This window comes from Chrysemys picta, chromosome 2 (genome assembly GCF_011386835.1).
Source record: "Chrysemys picta bellii isolate R12L10 chromosome 2, ASM1138683v2, whole genome shotgun sequence".
Lineage (NCBI taxonomy): Eukaryota > Metazoa > Chordata > Testudines > Emydidae > Chrysemys > Chrysemys picta.
The window spans coordinates 54952985-54974806 of record NC_088792.1 but is presented as its reverse complement, the minus strand read 5'-3'; the positions used below and the strand labels follow the sequence as shown (position 1 = coordinate 54974806).

At 44.8% G+C, this 21822-nt stretch overlaps 1 long non-coding RNA gene across 1 annotated transcript; it reads right to left on the bottom strand.

The window, feature by feature from the left end:
- Positions 1–445: 445 nt before the first annotated feature.
- Positions 446–21036, bottom strand: LOC135981094 (uncharacterized). The gene is made up of 3 exons (XR_010598059.1): positions 20934–21036; positions 12168–12244; positions 446–1076 (listed from the first exon to the last, which is right to left on the bottom strand). It is a non-coding gene; the product is annotated as an uncharacterized LOC135981094 (long non-coding RNA).
- Positions 21037–21822: the final 786 nt, after the last annotated feature.

Here is a 21822-nt window from a genome sequence, read left to right as displayed (position 1 = left end):
AGCATCTCCCAGTCCCCAAGACACTACCTTCATGGGCTGCCCCAGGACAGCAATCTTGCTTTGAATGTGTGCACTAAACTAGACCACTTTCTTTGTCTACTGTTCTTGTTTAGAATACTGGCTGATCAGTGCAAAGTACACTGAAATAGAATTCTGCAGCTGTGATACATGTCCAGTAATGGGTTAAACAATGCAGAGTGTACTACAACAAGTGAATTCCTGGTGCAAAGCTAGATGCAAGGGTTATAAATGGCAACCAGAAATGCCTTGTAGAGTCTTCACAATATCATATATCTGAAAGAACCTCAGAGCTCAAGTGGCCAATTTATTTTGTTTAAGCTTTACATATATTAAAATCTTGAAGTCTAGAAAAGCTCAGGGCAATCAGTTCAGGCGTTACGTGAATTTTCTACTGGTATAGTTCTTGCTTTTGGGGGGGGGGGGGGAGAGGAAGGAGTAGTGGATCTCTCCCTCAAGTGGAGTGGGGAAGGGGATGGGTAGGGCAAAGACACAGATTGTGATGCATTTTAGTTTATCACCATGGGATTTAATTGTGGGGATGGGAAGAAAGCCTCACTAACAGTTTTGTGGGTTGGGTGCTTAGAGTATACTGGGGTGTGGGGAGTGGAGAATAGACAGGCAAGTGGAAGACTAAGGACATTGCACAGGGATGGACACATCTTCCCTCTGCTGCAGCAATATCCATTAGAGACGGCAGCATGCAGCCAGCACCTGGAACAAAGATTCCCACACCTCCCCCTTTGAAGGCATTAATGGGGCAGATTGCTGTATTACAGCGCTTAACATTTCCTGGATGAGGTCCCATCTGCAGCACTGTTACTCTGGCTCATAGAACACATCTCCAAAGGGGTTTCCATTGGCATCTTCAGCTGGCTGTAGAGCGTGACAGATTTTGGCTGTGTGGGGGAATCTCCTCCCAGGAGGATTCATGGTTGCCTGTGTGGTTTCTATGAGGACTCTGCCTCATTGCAGGCTGTGGTCTTACTGTCCAAAGACAGCTGGTGCGGTGTGGTGGCCCTTCAGATACAAATATGGTCCAGCTCCTCAGTCTGCACCTATATTAAGAGCATTACCGGAGGTGGTGTTTTTGTAATTCTGCCACAACTCCTTGGCTTTGGTGCAGCACCAGCATGTCTCCAGAATACCCCTTTGCATGGGTGGCACGTTAACCACTATTTGGGGGGGGGGGGGGCTAGCCCCAGCCCTGTCCCTTCCACACACACCCCCGCTATAGCCCAGACCCTCCCACCGTGGCGGCCTGCCCCTCACCACCCCAGTGCTCCCAGCCCTAGAGCGCTGGGCAGGTGGCGCAGCCCCATCCCTGGAGTGCCAAGTGGGTGAGCAGTGCAGCCCCAGCAAGCCCAGTCCCAGAACGATGGGTGGTGGCGCGGCCTCAGCCCCAGCTCCAGCCCTGGGGAAGATCTGCAGAGTGGGAAGCAGGGAGGGAGGAGGGAGGAGCATGGGCAGGGCCACACCTGGCTGTTTGGGAGGCTCAGCCTCCCCCAGCCTCTGATACCAGCCACCTATGCCCTTTTGCCTGCATTTGTTCCACTAGCAGATCTTGGCTTGCCTGTAATTAGTGGGAAGAGGATGCTGAATGGCTCCCCAGAGGGCAACAGAGTCCAGATCCCCCAATGTCACCCTGCAGAAACACAGGGTGTGGTGTCTGAAATGGACTCTCAGTCTGAGAACTTGCCATGAGCTGGGTGCAACTAGATTTGCTAAGGGTATGAGACATTTAAACTGGGAGGGCAGGTGGGGGAGGGAAGGAGAGAATTTCAGGTGAAGATGGCATCAGAAAGCAGACAGACACCCAGACCCTCCCACACAGGTCACCCACCACCTTGTAAGACCAGGCTCAGAGCTGGGCCAGCAGAAAGAGACACAGCAGGGAGCAGAGGCAGCACCCCCAGCATAGACTCCAGACTGTGCCCCTTGAGAGATCTTCTAACCCCACTGACTATCACTGCATCCCTTGCCCCAGACACATCCCCTGCTGTCACTCCACCCAGCCCCAGAGACACATCCCTCACCTCCACTATCACTTCACCCCATCCCATCCCCAGAGAGTTCACCCCCACAAGCCTCCACTGTCACTTTGTCCCAGTGCCATCTCTCAACTCCACTGAATCTCACTGCATCCCCAACCCACTATTCCCAGAGAGCCCCAGTCCCACTGAATCCCCAAACCCCCTCCCTCAAACTCACAGGATGTATTTTAAGAATTTGCATAAGGCCTGTTGCCTCATTTAAAAAATAGCTCATTAAGCCCATTATCAACATTGATGGGATTATGCAATATATGTATAAAAATTGTGAGTTTGTGTCCAGTGTACGAAAATATGACCTGGGATTATGATAGACCCCTCCTCACTCCCCACACACTTTTTTTCAGGCCACTTTAAGCATGGAGTGCAGGATAGCAGCAGGAGGGTACAAAAGGTGTAGTCAACCTGAAATAGGAGGTGTCCACATGATCTGTATGGCAATATAGCTAAGGCTACGTCCTCACTACAGGGGCAGGGTGGGGTGTCAATTTAAGATACGCAAATTCAGCTATGCGAATAGCGTAGCTGAATTCAACATATCCGAGCCGACTTACCCCACTGTGAGGACGGCGGCAAATCGACCTCTGCGGCTCCCCCGTCAACAGCGCTTACTCCTACCTGCGCTGGTGGAGTACAAGCGTCGATTCGGGGATCGATTGTCGCGTCCCGATGAGACGCGATAATTCGATCCCCGAGAGATCGATTTCTACCTGCCAATTCAGGTGGGTAGTGAAGACATAGCCTCAGTCCAAAATAGTTGCCATTTTGAAAGTGGATTAATTATAGTAGGATAAGACATCGGATAAAGCAAAAAGACGTGTGTGTGTGTGGATGCAAGGCAGTTTGTCCAGATCCTCAAATTGATTTCCATGAGAGTTCAGTACCTAAATAACTTTAAGGAAATAGACCTTTATCAAACACGCCCCTCTCAAATATACCCCCAATATATCCTGTGTAGACAAAGTCTCAGCTGAAGTCAGTGGAGTTATGCCAGTTTACACTGAGTTTCTGACTCACTGTGTTTAGTTCAAGCCCAACCTACAGCCAACAACCCCTAAAGTAAGGGTGACCTTTTTGTTACTGTCTGCCAATTCTGGTTTAACCATATTTGGCATTGACTCTGCAACAATAGGCAAATTCTGCCATCCCTGAGTAGCTACTTAATACAATTGCCATCATTCGTGAAAAAATTCATTGTGGTTTCACTGCAGCAGGTTATTTCAGAGACCATAAAACAAATCATTGCAAGAAGAATATTTTCCTCATTTCAGATGTTTGCAAAGCTGCTGTGGCATTGAAGCTCAACAGAATATTTTCCTTCTGGCTTTGGCATGTGGATTCTTAACAGCCTTGAATTTAGATGCTACAGCTGCATTCGGAACTGTAGTTATGTGCAATTTCTGCAGTTATGAAGTAGTCTGCACCCCAAAATTAAATTTAGCAAAAGCTCAGACATTAAGGGATAGATTGAGCAATCCTTATTCTCAATCATACCTTACAATGGGGCTACTCATGGAGTAAGATACTGGCGCTGACTGTGGAATTGTTTATTCCTACTGCAATCTATTGTAGTGGATAGCACAACAGTTTAGTATTCAAGTTGCCAACCTTAAAACAAGCTCTGTGCAGATGGACTCATGCCCCAAGAGCCCAAAATAAATGCCCCCATGGTGATCCAGTGACAAGAAACCATGGGCTTGGAGATTTTTATGGACTGTAGTCTGGTGAGAATGTCTGAGCCACATGAGGCCTTGTCTATAATAGAGCTACATTGATGTAAGTGCACTGGTGCAGAGGTCTAATGTAGACCTGCTGGACTGACATAAGTTAACTTGTTACCAGTACAAGATCATGAGGAGAGGCCATATCTACGCTATGGGGAACATAGCTATGGTACCATAGTGATGCCAGCATTACCTTGTCATGTAGATGCAGCCTACAGTGACAGAAGGGGATTTTTCATTGCTGTAGGAACACCACGTCCTTAAGCAATGATAGTTAGCTCAACGGAAGCCTTCGTCTGTTGACCTAACTGTATCTACTCTGAGGCATAGCTACACTGCTAAGCAATGTGGATTTTTACTGAGTGCCATAATTATGACGACCTAAATTTTAAGTGTCAACTAGGCCAGAGATTCTGTGCTGTGCCTGTGCCTCTTGGCATAAAAGTACCTTGTTACAGGCTATATACTCTTGTGGGCTGGATTTTGCCACCTTTATTCACAGTGAATAGTATCTTTTGCACAAGCAGTTCCTTCGACTTCAGTGAGACTGTCTGGGAAGTAAGGCAATACTCAGAGCGGAAGGGGCAGAATCAGGCCCTTTATGATTCACTATAGGACAGGCTAGGAGAAGAAAAAGCAGCTAAACTGAAAAGAGGACTTGCCTCTTGGCTAAACACTTCTCAGGTCTGTCAAAAACTGACCCTGATATGGCCGGGAGGGCAGCAGAAGGGAGCTATTGCCATATCAATCTGTCCATACCTCATCTGGACAGAAGACTTCAGTCTTCAGCTCTGAGAGTCACCTGAACTGTGGCATAGTGTAAAGCTATGTCTACACTACAATCTATGCCAGCAAAATTTATGTTGCTCGGGAGGGTGAATAGTCCACCCTTGAGCAACAGTTACACTGGCATAAGCGCTCCTGTGCACAGCGCTATGGGGGCGGGAGAGCTCTCCCAGTGGCATAGAGCGTATAAACATGGCCTATATTTACAGGATTTTTCCAGACCTGCACAAAAATCAACACTTTGCCTAAACAAAACTTCCCAGTTAGTCAGACTTCCGAGCTATGTTAGGGAACAATCATGAACATGCTGGTGCATGAGATCCTGAGGATCAGGTCTTGCAGATCAGCTCAGGTAGAAAGTAGACGATAGCCTCAAAAAACAAACAATGGATAACGTTTCTTTGCCCCAAGGGGGTAGGGAGAATTTTTGTCTAGGATTTTCAGAAGCACTCAACTCCCATTGACCTGAATGGGAAAATCCCACCCCTTGTCAACTCAAACAGGATCAGTAAACAGATGAGCGTAGTAGATTTTTTTTTATTATTATTAAATGTGTAGATTTTGTTCAGCATTTCTTTAAATGACTGAATGAACTTTCTAGCCTTTTTACATTAGCAATACAGTCAGTGTCTATAGGGGAAGCTATTGTCACCCTATTGATAGAGCTTTACAAAAAGCATCTACACACCTACCCAAACAACGGCAGCAGGAAAGGTGTGAACTCCCTTTCCCTATTGCTGTCAGTAGGGTCACTTCAAAGCCTTCCAGAGACCATTTAAATGCAAACAAGTCAGTCAAACAAATACTTAAACAAACCCACTTGTTTTTATTCCCACCCATCCCCTATTTTTCCAGGGTGGTCCTCCCTTTGACCACCTGTTCTCAGAATAGTCCTTTCCTGTTTAGGCCAGAAAGGGACTGCCCACGTCTCCCAGTCTACCCTCCCTTCTAGCAGTCATAATTCAGTAACTTCATTACCTCCAGGCCTGGCATAAGGCAGGTGGCTGCTTATATAACCACTGCTCGGATCACCTCCCAGGGGATATTGTGGAGTGGTGACAGCTGCATTCCCCCTCTCAGGACTCCACACATGCCTTTCCAGAGCCCAGTTACACCAGCGTAAAGCTAACAGAGCCGAGAACGATTTCTCTAGCCTACTTCCAATATCTATTTAGTACATGCCCATGCTGCTCCTCAGGAAGCTGTTTTTAGCACATTGACAGTGCCCAGAGGGGTAGTAAGCTAGAGCTGTGACTAACTCACCCAGCCAGGATTGAGCAGGGGTCGTAATGTGCTTATAGCATGTGGTTTAAGAATTGCACAATGTGAGGGGGGAGTGAATTCCAGAAAACACCCTGCCTATAGTCAGCCCCCTTTCTAACTTGAGACCTCCAGCTGGCATCTCCACCAATATCAGCCATAACATTGACAAGGACAGAGGGGTTCTCAGTTATATAGGGCTGGATATCTTAAAGCAGACACCTGGGATACCTGCTGGAAGCCTACTGACAGCCGTCAATCCCTCAGCACTCCTGTAATATGCTGCCAGTGTTAAGAGGAGTCTCACACAAGGCCACCGCCTCAAGTTAACTACATGTTACACATCAGAGCCTGAGCAGCCAATTTTTGCCAGGGCAGACAGTCAAATGGAGAAGTAGGAGCTTGTACTCCTCTCCTTCCTTGTGCTCTCTGCTGTGGGATGATGTGTGACAATGCCCACAGAAGTCAATGGGAAGCCTGCCACTGACTTCTACAGGTCTGAGGAGAGGAGAGGGTTAAGTAACTCTGGGTTTGATACAAATGAATACAGTGCAGGTAAAGATAGTTTTACTTTCTGCTGCACTTCCCAGGTTTATACCCTAGTAGGTCTAACTTAGAGATTTTGCTTCTGCAGGTTTCTTCAGCACTTTGACAAAGAAGCCAGTCTGTAGAACGTGGAGACAGTTTTCACACACTCACTCAACCCCCCCACACCCTTTTCCTGCTTGAAAAGGTCTCTATACTTCAGATAATAGATCTTTTTTTTTTTTTTTTAAAGTCACTGAGTAGAAAGAGACTTGTTTTAAATTAATTGCAAGAGGGCATCCTCTGTTGTACTCTGCAAGACTACATTAAAAGCAAAAGCTTTAGGCCATTTCTTCAAGGGAGTTAATTAAGGTGAGATCACTCAGGAAAAGAACTACAGGACAAAGTAATATCTTTTCTAGGGTAGTTGGAACATTTAATTACTGTGTTACGGCAACAAAAGCATTATATAATATTTGTACATCATCATAGCTAAGGAAAAAGCTGCTTGTCAGTTGGGGGAAAGCACTGGTGTCTGATCATATCCAAAAACAATAGGCATATTAACTGAGAGTAGAGAATTAGCAGACGATATGGCTATCAAAGATTTGCCATGGTTTTCATTAAGGGGAAAAAGACTGTTGAGTCTTGCAATCCAAACATCAGACTGCCTGCTGAGCTTTTACAGCATCTTTCCATTGCCTTGACTGAATAATGTTTGATGCATGGTGCCAGTCAGTGGCTCTGACCCTGCAAACAAATGTTGGACCCCTATACAGTCATGGAGCCTCATGGAAACCAATAGGAATCCATGCAGGCACAGAGGTGCCTGAAAGTAGAAGTGATACTTTGTACTGTAAATCAGGCCCAAGTTAGGTTGAGGTAAGTCCACTTGTGTGGACCAAGTTGTGCGCACATCTGCATTTACACTGGTTACTGCATCACTGTCGCAGGAGACATCACCCTCCCCAAGAGGCACAGAGCCACCATCACCCTATTTAAGTCAATGCAGTGAGAGTATCAACACTGCATCAGTTGGATTGACCCCAACAGTCCTCCAGCAGCTGTTCCACAGTGCCCGCGTCCCCACCACAGTAACTGCTCTATTCAGTTTTGATCTTCACTGCCCAGGCATCATAGAGAGTGGAAGCCCTTCCCCACCTCTATCCCCCTTACAATGTAGTCCCCACGTGTTTTTGAAATGCCTTTTCCTGATTGGCCACCTCCCAACTCACCTTTGTTGTGTGCATCCAACTGACTGCTCCATGAACCAGGCTGGCTCCATGCCCACAAAGAACAATTAGACACACTCCTGCCTCAAATAGGCAAGTAGCATTGGATTGCTTCAGCCTGTGCAGAGAAGAGGCTGTGCAAGCACAACTAGGGAGCAGCCATAGATACAGCAACATCTACAAGCAGATTGTAGAGTGGGGAGGTGGGAAATTCGTGGCAGAGGGGCATGAGAGGGATCAGCAGCAGTGCCACGTGAAAGTGAAGGACGCACACCAAGGATAGTTCAAACTGAGGGAGGGCAACAAGAAATCTGTGCTGCCCTGCAGACCTGCCACTTTTACAGCAAACTGCATGCCATACTTAGCAGTGACCCCACCAGCACCCCACAGACAACTGTGGATACTTCAGAGAAGCCCAAGATAGAGACCCTCTGCTGTGAACAGCAAGGAGGATCGAGGCAGGGGCAGCTCCAGGCACCAGGGCAGCAAGCGCATGCCTGGGGCGGCAAGCTGCGGGGGGCAGCCTGCCAGTCGCTGTGAGGGCAGCAGTCAGGCACCCTTCGGCAGTGTGTCTGCCGGTCTTGTGGTGAGTACACCGAAGTCACGGGACCAGCAGATCACCTGCAGGCATGCCGCCCAAGGGCGCCTGACTGCCGTGCTTGGGGCGGCAAAAAACAGAGCCGCCCCTGGATGGAGGAGATGCAGCAGAGGACTCCAGCTGGGCCACAAGTCAGGAACTACTTATAACTTTGCAAGAGTCTAGTCAGTCCTGCCAGGTGAGCATAGATGAGCCTGCTGATGGAGGGGGAAGGGAGGTTGGGTAAGCATGTACATGCATTGTTTCTTGCTTTTCCTTTCCCCTCAAACCTCATCTGCCTTTCTCCCACCATTCCAATCCCACCATTTTAGCATGAAAAAAGTCTAATGCAATCCTAGGATGCATCAGACCAGGTATTTCTAGTAGAGCTAGGAAAGTATTACTACCATTGTACAAGGTACCAGTGAGACCTAATCTGTAATAATGTGTGCAATTCTGGAGACTTGTATGTCCTGTATTAGTAACGCACGTGAGAATTGTGCTAAGCTCTGCAGGCTCCTTGCTTCTGTCACAGAGATGGCAAACACCAAGCAGCACAGCACAGGCTTGTGGGAGTTTGAAAAAGCATGGTGGAAAAGTTACGGATGTGGAAAGTGGTATGGCTGGAACTTGATCTCTAGCTCCCAGAAATCTCTGGGCAACTCACTACTACCCCACAAAGCACTGCAATAGTGTCCCACAAGGCATTGAACCTGATGGCAGTGCAGGGCATACTGGGATACCTACCTAGGCTGCACACACTTTAGATTGATGGTACACCCAATACAAACACTCCTGGTGAATATACATAGCACAAGCTCAAGCAACCAAGTGTGCACACTTGGGTGATATACAATGGCATGCAGCTGCCAGAGTTTGTAACTTGTGCCAACCAAACTTTGTAGGATAGAGAGGGCCTTACTCTACTTTGTAAAGCATTTTAAGGATCAACTGATGGCTCTTATATAATACTTTACAATCACCATCACCAGTCTGCAGTATCAGGACCAGCAATGGTTCATAGATTAAGGCCAGAAGGAAACAAACACTAATAAATCCACTAGAAGATGCTCGATGGTATAGTTGTAGTGGAAAATCTTCCTAGAGTAAACACAATTTATACCAGCAACAGCAGCAAAAAAAACCCTCACAAACCATACATTTTTGCCAGTATAGTTTCTACTGGTTCAGCGAGTGTTATAAGCTATATCAACACAAGAGTGCTTTCAACAGTACAGAAATGTTGCAATTAAAAAAAAAAGTCTATCCCCAACATCATAGCTGTGCCAGCAAGATTTGCTAGTGTAGAACTGGCTTAGGTGCATCTATACCTATTGTCTAATTGGTTTGTGTTAGGTAGGGTTGCCATACGTCCTCTTTTTCCCGGACATGTCCGGCTTTTCGGCACTCAAACCCCCGTCCGGGGGGAATTGCCAAAAAGTCGAACATGTCCGGGAAAATAGCGGCTCTGCTCCTCCCCTGACTCTTCGGCTCTGTTTAAGAGTAGAGCTGCCCGAGCGCTACCGGCTTCGGGCAGCCCCCATGACTCCGGACCCTGCGCCCCCAGCCGGGCACTTCCCCTCCTGGGCTCCGGCGGCACAGGGTCCGGAGGCATGTGGGCTGCCCGAAGCCGGTAGCGCTGGGGCAGCTCAGCTCTTAAACAGAGCCGAAGAGGAGCAGAGCCTCCAGCCGCTGGGGAAGCGCCGGCCGGGGGCGCAGGGTCTGGGGGCTGCCCGGCAAACCGTGAAGCCGGTAGTGCTTGGGCAGCCCTTTCCTCATGGCTGGGAGTGGGAGGGAGGAGGGGGTGGAGAAGGGGCGGAGTTGGGGCGGGGCTGGGGGTGGGGAAATGGGCGGGGCCACAGCCCGGGGAGGGTCCTCTTTTTTTATTTGCTGGATATGGTAACCCTATGTTAGGTCTTTCTAAAGGATAGCAGTTGCAATGCAGGACCAGTGGTTGGCAATGGAGTGGAAGGAGGGACAAATATCCCCATGGTAAACAAAGTAATCCCTTAAAACTGAGCTTGCTCCCAGATTATAATCTGCTTGTTCCTTTTGTGATGTTGCAGTCTATCAAATTTTTATAAAATCATATAATGAGTGAGTATAATGTAACTGGAATATGCTTCGTGCAAAAGGTCTTTTTAAGATATCATTACAAAGCTTATAATCTACTGAGTGTGATCATCCTATTTGTATAAATGTACCACTCTTGTATCTGAAACTAGAAATATGAAATATAACAGAGGACCTACTGTAATTATGCAAAGTGTGGGCCCTTAATGGTGGTTTGGAATCTTAATGGCTCCCATCAACCAGGACAATTGACTGGATGGCTCTGTTTGCAAGCAAGCCTTCCTGTGAATCAGGCTGGGAGGAATGAAGGCTTGAGGTCTTACAGTGACATGTTACATGAACTGGAATCCATCTTTAAGCTGGTGCTTTTCCAATGAGGAGGGGTGGAAACCCAGAGGGACAAAAGATTCCCACCTTATGCAAAAGATATATAAAGGGGTGGAACAGAACAAAGTGAGGAGAGGAGCCATCATGAAGAATCTCCTAGCTACCACCTGAGCTGGAACAAAAGCTGTACTGGGGAAAGAATTGTGCCCAGACCTGGAAGGTGTCCAGTCTGGGGGGGAGGGGGAACTTACTGAAACATCTCTGAGGGTGAGATTATCTGTATTCAGTTTGAGTAGACATAGATTTGCTCATTTTATTTTATTTTGCTTGCTGACTTACTTTGTTACTACTTGGAATCACCTAACTCCTACTTTCTGTAGTTAATAAAATCACTTTTTACTTATTAATTGACCCAGAGTATGTATTAATACCTGGGGGAGCAAACAACTGTGCATCTCTCTCTATCAGTGTTATAGAGGGTGAACAATTTAGGAGTTTACCCTGTATACGCTTTATACAGGGTAAAAAGGATTTATTTGGGTTTAGACCCCATTGGGAGTTGGGCATCCGAGTGTTAAAAACAGGAACACTTCTGTGAGCTGCTTTCAGATAAACCTGCAGCTTTGGGGCAAGTAATTCAGACCCTGGGTCTTTGTTGGAGCAGATGGGAGTGTCTGGCTCAGCAAGACAGGGTGCTGGAGTCCTGAGCTGGCAGGGAAAGCGGGGTAGTAGTAGTCTTGGCACATCGGGTGGCAGCTCCCAAGGGGGTTTCTGTGATCCAACCTGTCACACCTTTGTCACAGTGAAGTTCTGACTGACAGTCAAATGAGTACAAACATTTACTCTCAGCAGGACAATTGTGCACTGGCATAGGAGACCAATGTATATGTACATTCAATAATATACATAAGGAAGCTTCACTGAAACACCCATTTGTACTCAGCAAAGCAATGTAACCATGCAACCAGACCGCCACAATCTTTGTTCTTACCACTGCCCATCCCTATTGCTCCTCATTGCCCTCCCTCTCACTGTGTCCTGTCTGAAAGGTAATCTGCCTCTCTGGAGCAGAGGCCATCTTTCATTGCCTCCAGTGAAGAACCAGCACACCATTGGGCATTATAAAATAATCATGATAAACTTGACAGTAAAACTGCTGGCAACTGAAGTGCTCCTAGAAATACAGAACTTTTAGATCAGTCCTAGAGAGTTTGAGTAGTATTAAAACATTTTAAATGAGAATATCTATGAGCATTATGGAGAAAGTGGTCACATATTAAAAGGTATATTTATAAAGGGTTACCAAATGAATAACCATTTACGACTATGTATGTTAGAGCATTCTGAGTAGTTACAAAGTTCAAGAGGAACCATTCATATAAGCACATCTGTAAGACATATGTTCAAGTCTATACTGTGCATACAGCATCTATTAATCATTTATATTAAGGGTACTTCTAATCTGTAAAGTGTGCCTGAGAAGACAGTTAGATAATGCAATAGACTAAGTTAGAACAGAACTCTCAAGTGAGTTGCAAGATATCTGCCTGCCACAGCACAACATGACCCATTAGGATAATAAAGAAGATCCTACCAATCTGGGTCATTCTTGTTTTCATCCAATTCCCAGGAGATTTGTTTTCATTTGTTCCAGGTCTTCTGTTCACCCTACTATCCAAAAATTTAAAAAACAAAAACAAAAACACACAAAACAGGCCAAAGTTGAATGCAAATTACATTCCTCAACTGATAGTTTTAACTTCAAATTAAGTAATGCAATTGAATTTCATGCCCTATTGACTTATTATAATGCAGCAAACAAAATAGATTGAACAAAAAGTTACAGGAGAAAGTCAAACTTTGGTAGCTTATTTAATAAATTGAAATCCCAGCTAGTGCTTCATATACAAGCCCAACTTTCGGGGGGGGGGGGGGGGGGGGGAATGCTGGTTTACAATAGAGAGCCCTATCAGTAAACACTCCAGTTTGTATTGTCACTAGACTTTGAAAGCTGATTTCAATGCTGTCAATAGATTCTAATGCACAGATTGTAATTAGCATTAAAGGTGACCTGCAAAATAAAGACAGCTGGTCTTGTGTGGTTTCCTTCCTTATTCATGTAGAGGCCCGAAAGGGTTTGGGTTTAAGTTGGCTTCTGTTTTTTGTTTGTTTGTTTTGTTTTGTTTTAAACTTTAGAAATGCAAGTCCTGCCTAGCCTAAGAGTCCACAATGGTGGATAAATAGTGTCATGACATCAACACAAAAACCAAGAGTGAAAATTGAATGGAAGGAGTTTTCAGTCAGAATATAAAGCTTAATTTTGTTTGTTAGATAAGTCACTTAGAGTGGGATCCACAAATGTACTTAGGTGTCTAAGTCACATTTTGAGGCACCCCTGTGATCCACAAAATTGCTCAGGCACTGCCTAACCTTGAAGGCACCTAAAACCACTCAGCGCCTACATTTAAAAGTTCTGTAGGCACCTGTGCTTCTGCCTCCAAGCATGCACACTGGTAGCTCACTCTAGTATTCAAGCACTTACTTTTAGGGTTGCCAATTTTGGTTGGGCATATTCCTGGAGGTTTCATCACAGGACATTTATCTTTAATTAAAAATTAATCTTTAATTTCTACAGACTCCAGGACAATCTTGGAGGGTGGCAAACCTACTTACCTCCCACCTAAGCCCCAGAGTGATTTACAAACCATGGGCAAGACAGGTGTTGGGCTGCCTATGTAATGTGCTGGGCCCAATCTAGTAAGCATGCTCAGAGGTCACTTAACTCCACTCAACAATTGACAGAGGCAGCAGACCTCCCTTCTAACCTTTAGGTCAATGCCTAGGGCACTCATCCAGGATGAGGAAGAGACCTAGTTCAAGGCTCCCCTCTGCCTGATGAAAAGGGAGTTGAACAGGGGCCTTTCCCCCTCTCAGGTGAGTGCTTTGACTGCTAGGCTATGGAATATTCCAATATCAGTCGCCCTCAGTCTCTTCCACTGAAGTTGTTCCATTGTAATTAAATAACTGGTTAAATATTAATTGGGCCGGAGTGAGAGAGAACCACTCTGCTATAGTCGGAGCACTCACTTAAGAGGTGGCAGATCCCTGTTCAAGTCAAGGTCACCGGAACCTTTGTAGAAGAGGGGGAGGGGTCAAAGCCAAAGTGGTAGGGAAATTAACCTACTACTTAATATCCTGCAGAGTACAAATGTAACAACCAGAATACAAAATGTAGCCACATTACATGTCATAATTATAGTACGAACAAACAAAAGACAATTTTAGTTTTAAACAATCGGGACTGCATTTTATTTTTCCACTGCACTTTCATTTATCATTTTACTGTGTATACTCCACTATTAATAGTGCACTGTTATTATTAAACTGTAACATGCAGTTCTGGAACATCACAATCAAATCATCCTTGTTTATATATAATGCATATTTTAACAATTGTAATCCTAAATTGTAAATCTCCTTGGAAAAAGGCAACAACCACCAACATTGAAGGGAAGTAAACGTGTCCCCATATAAAGCTACCATGTAAAATATTTTTTTCCTAATGTTTTATTTAAAAAAATATTTAAAAAATTATATTTCTAGAAAACCTAATGTCATGTTGCACTCTATGATTTCATGAAAATATGCTAATGAGTGTAAATATAATGTACCTGTGATATGCTTCATGCAAAATGTCTCGTGTGGTATCATTACAAAGCTTATAATCTACTGAGTGTGGTCATCCTATTTGTATAACTGTATCACTTGTATCTGAAATTAGAAATATGAAATATAACTGAGGTCCTATTGTAGTTATGCAAAGTGTGGGCCATTAATGGTGGTTTGGAATCTTGATGGCTCCCATTAACCAGGACAATTGACTGTAGATGGCTCCATTTTACTTGCAAGTCTTCCTGTATACATGTGTGCTGGCAAGTGGGTAATGAAGCCTTACAGTGACATGTGATCATGTCACCTGAACTGGAATCCATCTTAACCTGGTGCTTTTCCATTTAGAAGGGGGGGGACCCAGAGAGACAAAAGATTCCCGCCTTGTGCCAAAGATATACAAGTGGGTGGAATGGAACAAAGGGGGCAGCCATCATGAGAAATCCCCGAGCTACCACCTGAGCTGGAACAAGGGCTGTACTAGGGGAAAGGATTGTGCCCAGACTAAGAAGGCATCCATTCTGTGAAAGAAACTTATTGAAACATCTGAGGGTGAAATTTTATCTGTATCCAGTGTTATTACTGTATTAGGCTTCCACTTGCGTGTTTTGTTTTATGTTTGGTAATTTACTTTGTTCTGTCGGTCACTACTTGGAACCAATTAAATCCTACTTTCTGTATTTAATAAAATCACTTTTTACTTATTAATTAATCCAGAGTATGTATTAATACCGGGGGGAAGAACAGATGTGCATCTCTCTCTATAAGTGTTATAGAGGGCGAAAAATTTAGGAGTTTACCCTGTATAAGCTTTATACAGGGTAAAACAGCTTTATTTGGGGTTTGGACCCCATTGGGAGTTGGGCAGCTGAGTGTTAAAGACAGGAACACTTCTTAAGTTGCTTTCAGTTAAGTCTGCAGCTTTGGGGGACATGGTTCAGACCCTGGGTCTGTGTTAGAGCAGACTGGCGTGTCTGGCTCAACAAGACAGGGTGCTGGAGTCTCAAGCTGGCAGGGAAAGCAGGGGCAGAAGTAGTCTTGGCACATCAGTTGGCAGTTCCCAAGGGGGAGGGTTCTGTGATCCAACCCTTCACACCTAACACCATCAACAGGCTGTAGCAGATAAAAGCAATATGATATCTATTGAGTAAAAAATGTAAACAGTGCTATTTTGATCACGTGATTATCTAGGATGGCAGTGGATATCTAGGAATGCATCCAATCTGATCCCATAGTGCATCTTGGCCTTTAGTAGTATGATCATGGTTTTTCCCCACAGCGCATACGTTTCTTTTGTTAAAAAGTTGGGGGGCATAGTCCTGACCCCCTCTTCCCATTTCTGGGGCTAGTGGTTCAAGCCCTTTCTTATCGGGTGATGGAGGGACTTGAACCATGGGTCTGCCACATCCTGGGCGAGTGCTTTAAAAGCACCAGGCTAAAGGTTATATGGGAGCTTTTCTTCCTGCTCACCCCCACTGACTGTGTGATGGAGTTAGGTGGTCTCCAAGCATGTCCACCAGATCAGTTCCAATCCACAATTTTAGGCAGCCAGACACCCATCTTCCCTCAGTTCACAAATCATAAGCTGAGATAGGTGCCTCCCTGCAGTCCAGATTTAGGCTCCAAATTCTGAAAAGAGTGCAGTGCTTAACACAACCCTCTCATCAGCATCTCCCATGGACTAGCTTAGGCCGCTCCCCACCTAGCATGATGGCTTTGTGGGTTGCTTTCTAAGGCACCTGTCTCTCCCCATTCATTGTATATGGAGCCTAGGCATCTAACTCAGGCTCTGTGGATCACAGTGTTGTTCCTGTGATTTTCTAGGTGCCTAGAAGTTAGGTGTTGTGACACTCAGGGAATCTGGGCCTTAATATTTAAATAATGACTAATTATTATTTTGAAGAAAGGAAAAACCCCACCCCTACAATTAAGGTAGAAAAGCTAAAAATAGACATCCGAGCCATCACAAGCACTCCAGCAAACCCAGAGGAAATCAACATTGACATTCCTGATGTGTCTAAGGTAAACAAGCTGAAAACTCTGCCTCCCTTAAAGGAGAAAAAAGGGAAACAAAGATACTGCATACTTGCAGGCCTTATACACTGTGGAATGAAGCTTCCCAGAACTTAGACATTCCTCCAGTTACGTCATCTTTGGTGAACACTAGTGGATTTGATTGCCAGCCTTCAAAAACAAAACACTGAGATTTTCCATTGGGTTTCTGTACAAAATACCACGCTGGGAGGGGTTGCAAGCACTTTGGAGAACAGGATTAGAATTCAAAATGATCTTGACAAACTGCAGAAATGGTCTGAAATAAGTAGGATGAAATTCAATAGAGACAAATGCAAAGTACTACATTTTGGAAGGAATAATCAACTGCACAAGTACCAAATGGGAAATGACTGCCTTGGAAGGAGTACTGATGAAAAGCATGTGGGGGTTATAGTGGATCACAAACTGTGAGTCAACAATGTAATAATGTTTCAAAAAAAATAAAACCACAAACAACATTCTGGGATGTATTAGCAGGAGTGTTTGTAAGCAAGACAAGAAGTAATTCTTCCACTCTACTCAACACTGGTAAGGCCTCAACTGGAGTACTGTATCTAGTTCTGCGAAAGATGTGGACAAATTGGAGAAAGTCCTGAGGAGAGCAATAAAGTGTCTAGAAAATATGACCTATGAGGAAAGATTGAAAAATTGGGTTTGTGTCATCAGGAGATAAAAAGATTGAGTGGGAAACAGGATAATCTTGGTATATGAAAGCGGTTAGAAAAATGAGGGGGCTAAATTGTTCTCCTTATCCACTGAGGAGGGGACAAGTAGTAATGGACTTACATTGCAGCCAGGGAGATTTAGGTTAGACATTAGGAAAAACTTCCTAACCATAAGGGTAGTTAAGCACTGGAACGAGTTATCTAGGGAAGTTGTGGAATCTGTCACTAGAGGTTTTCAAGAACAGGACAGACAAACACCTCGTCAGGGATGTTCTAGATAATACTTAGTCCTGTCTCATTGCCAGGGACTGGACTAGATGACCTATCAAGGTCCCCTCCAGGCATACATTTCTATGATTCCAAGATTGGAGTAGGGAGAGTAATTTCCAGTTCCTTGGCTGTGCTACCAACTCCTGCACTCATTTCCCCGCTTCCTAGTAATCCACACAGGACTAAAGGTAGTGAAGTTCCAGCTGTATTGTACTTGCTGTCCAGACTATGGTAATGCTTAAATCTACACTTCTTTAGACTTCCCCAGTGGTTCTATGGAAACTGGCCATGGTTACCTCCAGAGCAATCTGCAGTGAAGATTCTCGAATGATCTCATGCTTGCAAAATGAAGGGTTTCAGGAAAAGTGAAACCCCCTACATTCTAGCCAGAAAAATGCAATCAATACAGTCTATCACAGGGCTTATAGGAGCTTTGTTTTGGGGGATGAAGTATATACATATCAAATTCAGGAATTAAAGATCCCTTTATAAGAATTAGGATTCATTCTGGACCTTTCAGCCAGTGAGGTGGCAGATGTCAAGTTTACAGTCATTATTAAAATTTTGTCCTCTGCTTTGGCTTTTGTTTCCCTAGAGTAATGCCCTGTGACCCCAGCAGCACCTCAATGCTGACTGGAAGAGGGCCCCCTATACTGTAACTCACATCAGGTCTGACACACTCATTGCCCCAGCACACACACATACACACATTATATATATATATATAGAGAGAGAGATAGATAGATTAGATTAGATAGATATATAGCAAAGGTGTCATTTAAAGTATCATGTATAAACTGGTGACACAGTGATGATGTAGGTACTGGTTGTGCATAATAAGTGCTGGAAATATGTCAATATTTTTGGAGGCAGAGCATAAACTCAGCCTGCCCTAGACAAAGAAACATGTATGACTGGTTCGGCTACAGGCAGAGGACAACAAAAATACATTTACCTCTAAAGTAAACAAAGCCATCTAGCTAAATAAGCAAGGGTGATGACGCTGGGGGACAGAATCTACAGCCTAGGAAGCTTTCCTGGGTCTTGAGGCAGAGACAATGGACTTTGAGTAACACAAGGGGGGGAAAAGGACATTTGAGTTATTCATCACTTAGGGCTTCTCCCACCGACATAGCTTCTGCCACTCGCAGAGATGGTTTTATTATGCCAACAGGAGAGAGCTCTCCTGTTGGCATAGAACATCTTCACCAGAAGCACCGCAGTGGTGCAGCTGTATTGGTATAGCTGCAGTGCTGTACATATAGATGTTCAGCCAGAAGTTCAGGCTTTGCCTAGTCTCTGGGTTCCTACCCTAGGGGGTTGGGGGACTGAAGTCACTCCCTATTGGACCTGGGCAAATATGGAGGCTGAACAGTTCCTGAAAATGCTACCTCAAGCCATATTTATGCTTACAATACAGGGGAGGTCCTGAGAATAGATGCTATGCAAGTTTCTCTGGAATTATAGAGAATCATTGCATAACATTGACACAGGCTTAAAGAGAAGCAACACGCTGAGCAAGAAAGTCAAGCATCACAATTTAATATTAACAGCAGTGACCCTGCACTAGTCCATCAGTGGAAAGAAGGGAAATTGATTACACTATTTGACCCCCACTGTCATGCAGTGGCCTATGTCCAAGGCACTTTAATCACTTCCCCAGGAGTGGCAGTTCTACAAACACAAAATGCTTCACATTTGAATCCTCAGAGGTCAGACACAGCCTGCGGCCAGTCAAAAGGAGGATGATGATGAGGATGACATTTCTCCACAAGAAGACCCACAGACAGCAACACTGATGATTTCTGAACCCCCAAGGACTTAACTACAGACCTTCCTGATGACAGGCCAATGAGATAAAATAAGCGATTCTTTGGACACCATCACTTGAGTATTATTTGTTCTACTGTTAAGATATTTTAAACCCCCTGTGTGTGTATATTCCTAGTTTAGAGTAGCCAGGACAACATAGAATAGTCAAATCACTTAACTCTTAACATTTTAAATGTGGAAAAGCATATAGTATAGTCAGCAATCCATTTAGATACAAGTCTGTTTGATCTGGACAAGATTCAGGTCGATCCTACAGAGTGAAACTGCATAACAGACAGAGTTAGAGAGGGAGAACCTGACAGTCTGTGGGAGGTTCTTCAAAACCCGCACCAGTGCTAGCATGGATTCAATTTAACCAGCATTCAAAATGGTGGAAGCCCTAGTGTAGGAAAGACTCTCTAGGCTTCTGGCATTTTTGCCAGACTGTTAGATAAACATGAGCATGAGAGCCTAGGCAGGTGCAAAGGGATCTTTTCCACACATGCATGCTTTTGAGAACCCAAATTCCTTGGCCCTGACCAGAGTTCGGTGGTGTAATGGCAGAGTCCCTTCCCTTTACCTGGCCATCCCTCCCTCATAATGGAGGTGCAGAAAGACCAAAATTGAGTAGTGTTGTTGTGACCCTTCACACAAGGTCACAACCGCACTGACTCAGGCCCAGCTGTCCCTCAGTGACAGAAGGAAGGCTGGGCCAAATTTGAGCAATGTTGCTAATCCATGCACCTGGTCACAGTGCCTCTCACTGCAGCTTGGGCCCCTGCCACTTTCGCAGACTTCCCAGAGGCACAGTAGCTAAATCAGTTTAACAGTAAAAAGATAAGTAGTGTCCAGAGCCTACTTGCAGTAAGGCTCCCACCAATTCAGTTGAACCCACAGTAGGAATTTTCCTCAAGTGTAATCAAGGCTTGCATGTGCCCAGCATGTTAAATAAAGAATCCCCTCTGTACTTAGGACAGAGTTCCATCTCTTTTATTGCAGCCCTTTACTAAGCATTGCTGGAGGGCACTAGATGTAAGCAGCTTGTGCAGCAGCAAGCGTCAGGTACTAGAAGTTATTCCCCAACTGTGAAAAATAATGTGGCACTATTTCCTGCTTAATAACCAGATGGCCTTTGATTTTAACAGTTTTTGTTCATGAGGTAAATTCTTAGGACCAGAAGCAACCGGTTCACGTTTTTAGTTTAGTTTAACTTGCCAACTATCCACTAATGTTTAAATCTGTGTTCAAGAGCAATTTCAAAAAAAACAAGAGTTTGCTTTCATGAGAATTATTTCTAACCTCTGTTGTTATGGTTGTAGTACACCAGATTCTGGAGTACTCTTTTTTTTATTTTTTTTTAAAGTCTGTGGTCACACTAGTCTACATTTTAATTTATAACCACCACATCATGCATAATGCCACGGTAGAAAGAAATAAGATTTCCAGCACAGTAAAAAAAGTTATAACAATATTTAAAAATGGGACTGGTGCTTCCAAGAATCCTATTAGAACAATAGCAACTCCTGTAGCCTCTCTTAGGGTGAGAAGGTGCTGAACAGATGGGCCAATCCTTGGGTCCAGAGCAAAGATGGTTTTTCAGAGGCATGTACCAGCCCAACATGCACCCTTTTAGCCCGTTGTGGTGCTGCACATACACTCTGCTTTAATTTCCTCAGTTAATGCTATTATGTATTTTTTTAAAAAACCACACATCCTCTCCCACTTATTAAGTGATAGTTCCACACAAACACAAGGAATCTTCACCCAGGGTTCTTAGCAGGGAGCAGATACCATCTGAGTTTCAATCCCGCATCCAAGCCCTTTACCCACAATGCACTCTCAACCTGGATTCCTTTCCTAGAGCCAGGGCCCCTGCAGAGCCTTCCTACCTGCTGAAGCTCTTCTCTCAGCAGTACACAGCCCCTCACCCGTTAGGCTTCCTGCAGCTATCTAGGAGGTACCTTCCTAAATGCCTTTTACCATAAGGCTCCTTTCCCTAAAAGCACCCTTCCATCACCACCTGGTGTCTTTTATCAGGTCCAGGTGTTCATTAGTCAATTAGCTGCCAACCAGCCACCTAGGCAGTTAATTACATGCAGGTGACCCAAGATAGACTCACTCACCTTAGAGAAACCCATCATAGATAGATGGGGCGCTGACTTCCCTTGAGGAGGCCAGCAGCCCAGTGACATGGCTCTCTACCCACATTGCTTTCCCCCATTCTGCAGGGTTGCCAAAGGCAGTTCAGCCCTAGTGAATGTTTCAGCAGCCTCAGGGTTGCTCTAATTTATGTTTCATTAGTAATGCCTCCCATCAGACCTGGGAATCACCAGTTGACAACCCCTTCTTAACATGCCCACTATGTTTAGGAAGGGAGGGAGGCAAACGGGTAGAGGTGAAGTAGACAGCCATGGCAGTTCTGCACCAGCCATGGATTTTGTCATGCCAGGCAAGTCCCCAACTGCCCATTTAGGACAGCTTAGGTGCCCCTTTGCACCATCAGAGTGTCGCAAAGGGACTATAGCATGGCCCAGAGTTTAGCCCATGCAATAGATACAGTAAACCAGCTATTTTCAGAGAATCAGAAAACATGCATTTTGTAGGGACCTGTTCTAAGATGTGTATAAAAATATTTCCTTACTAGAACCAACTGCCATTAAATAATAGCGCTGGATCCCATAGCACAGTGAAATGGATCTTCACCCAGCACAACACTGCCTCAGTTTCTCCACCACCCAACCTAGACAGACTATCTTTCTGAGGCTAGTAAGTGAGACT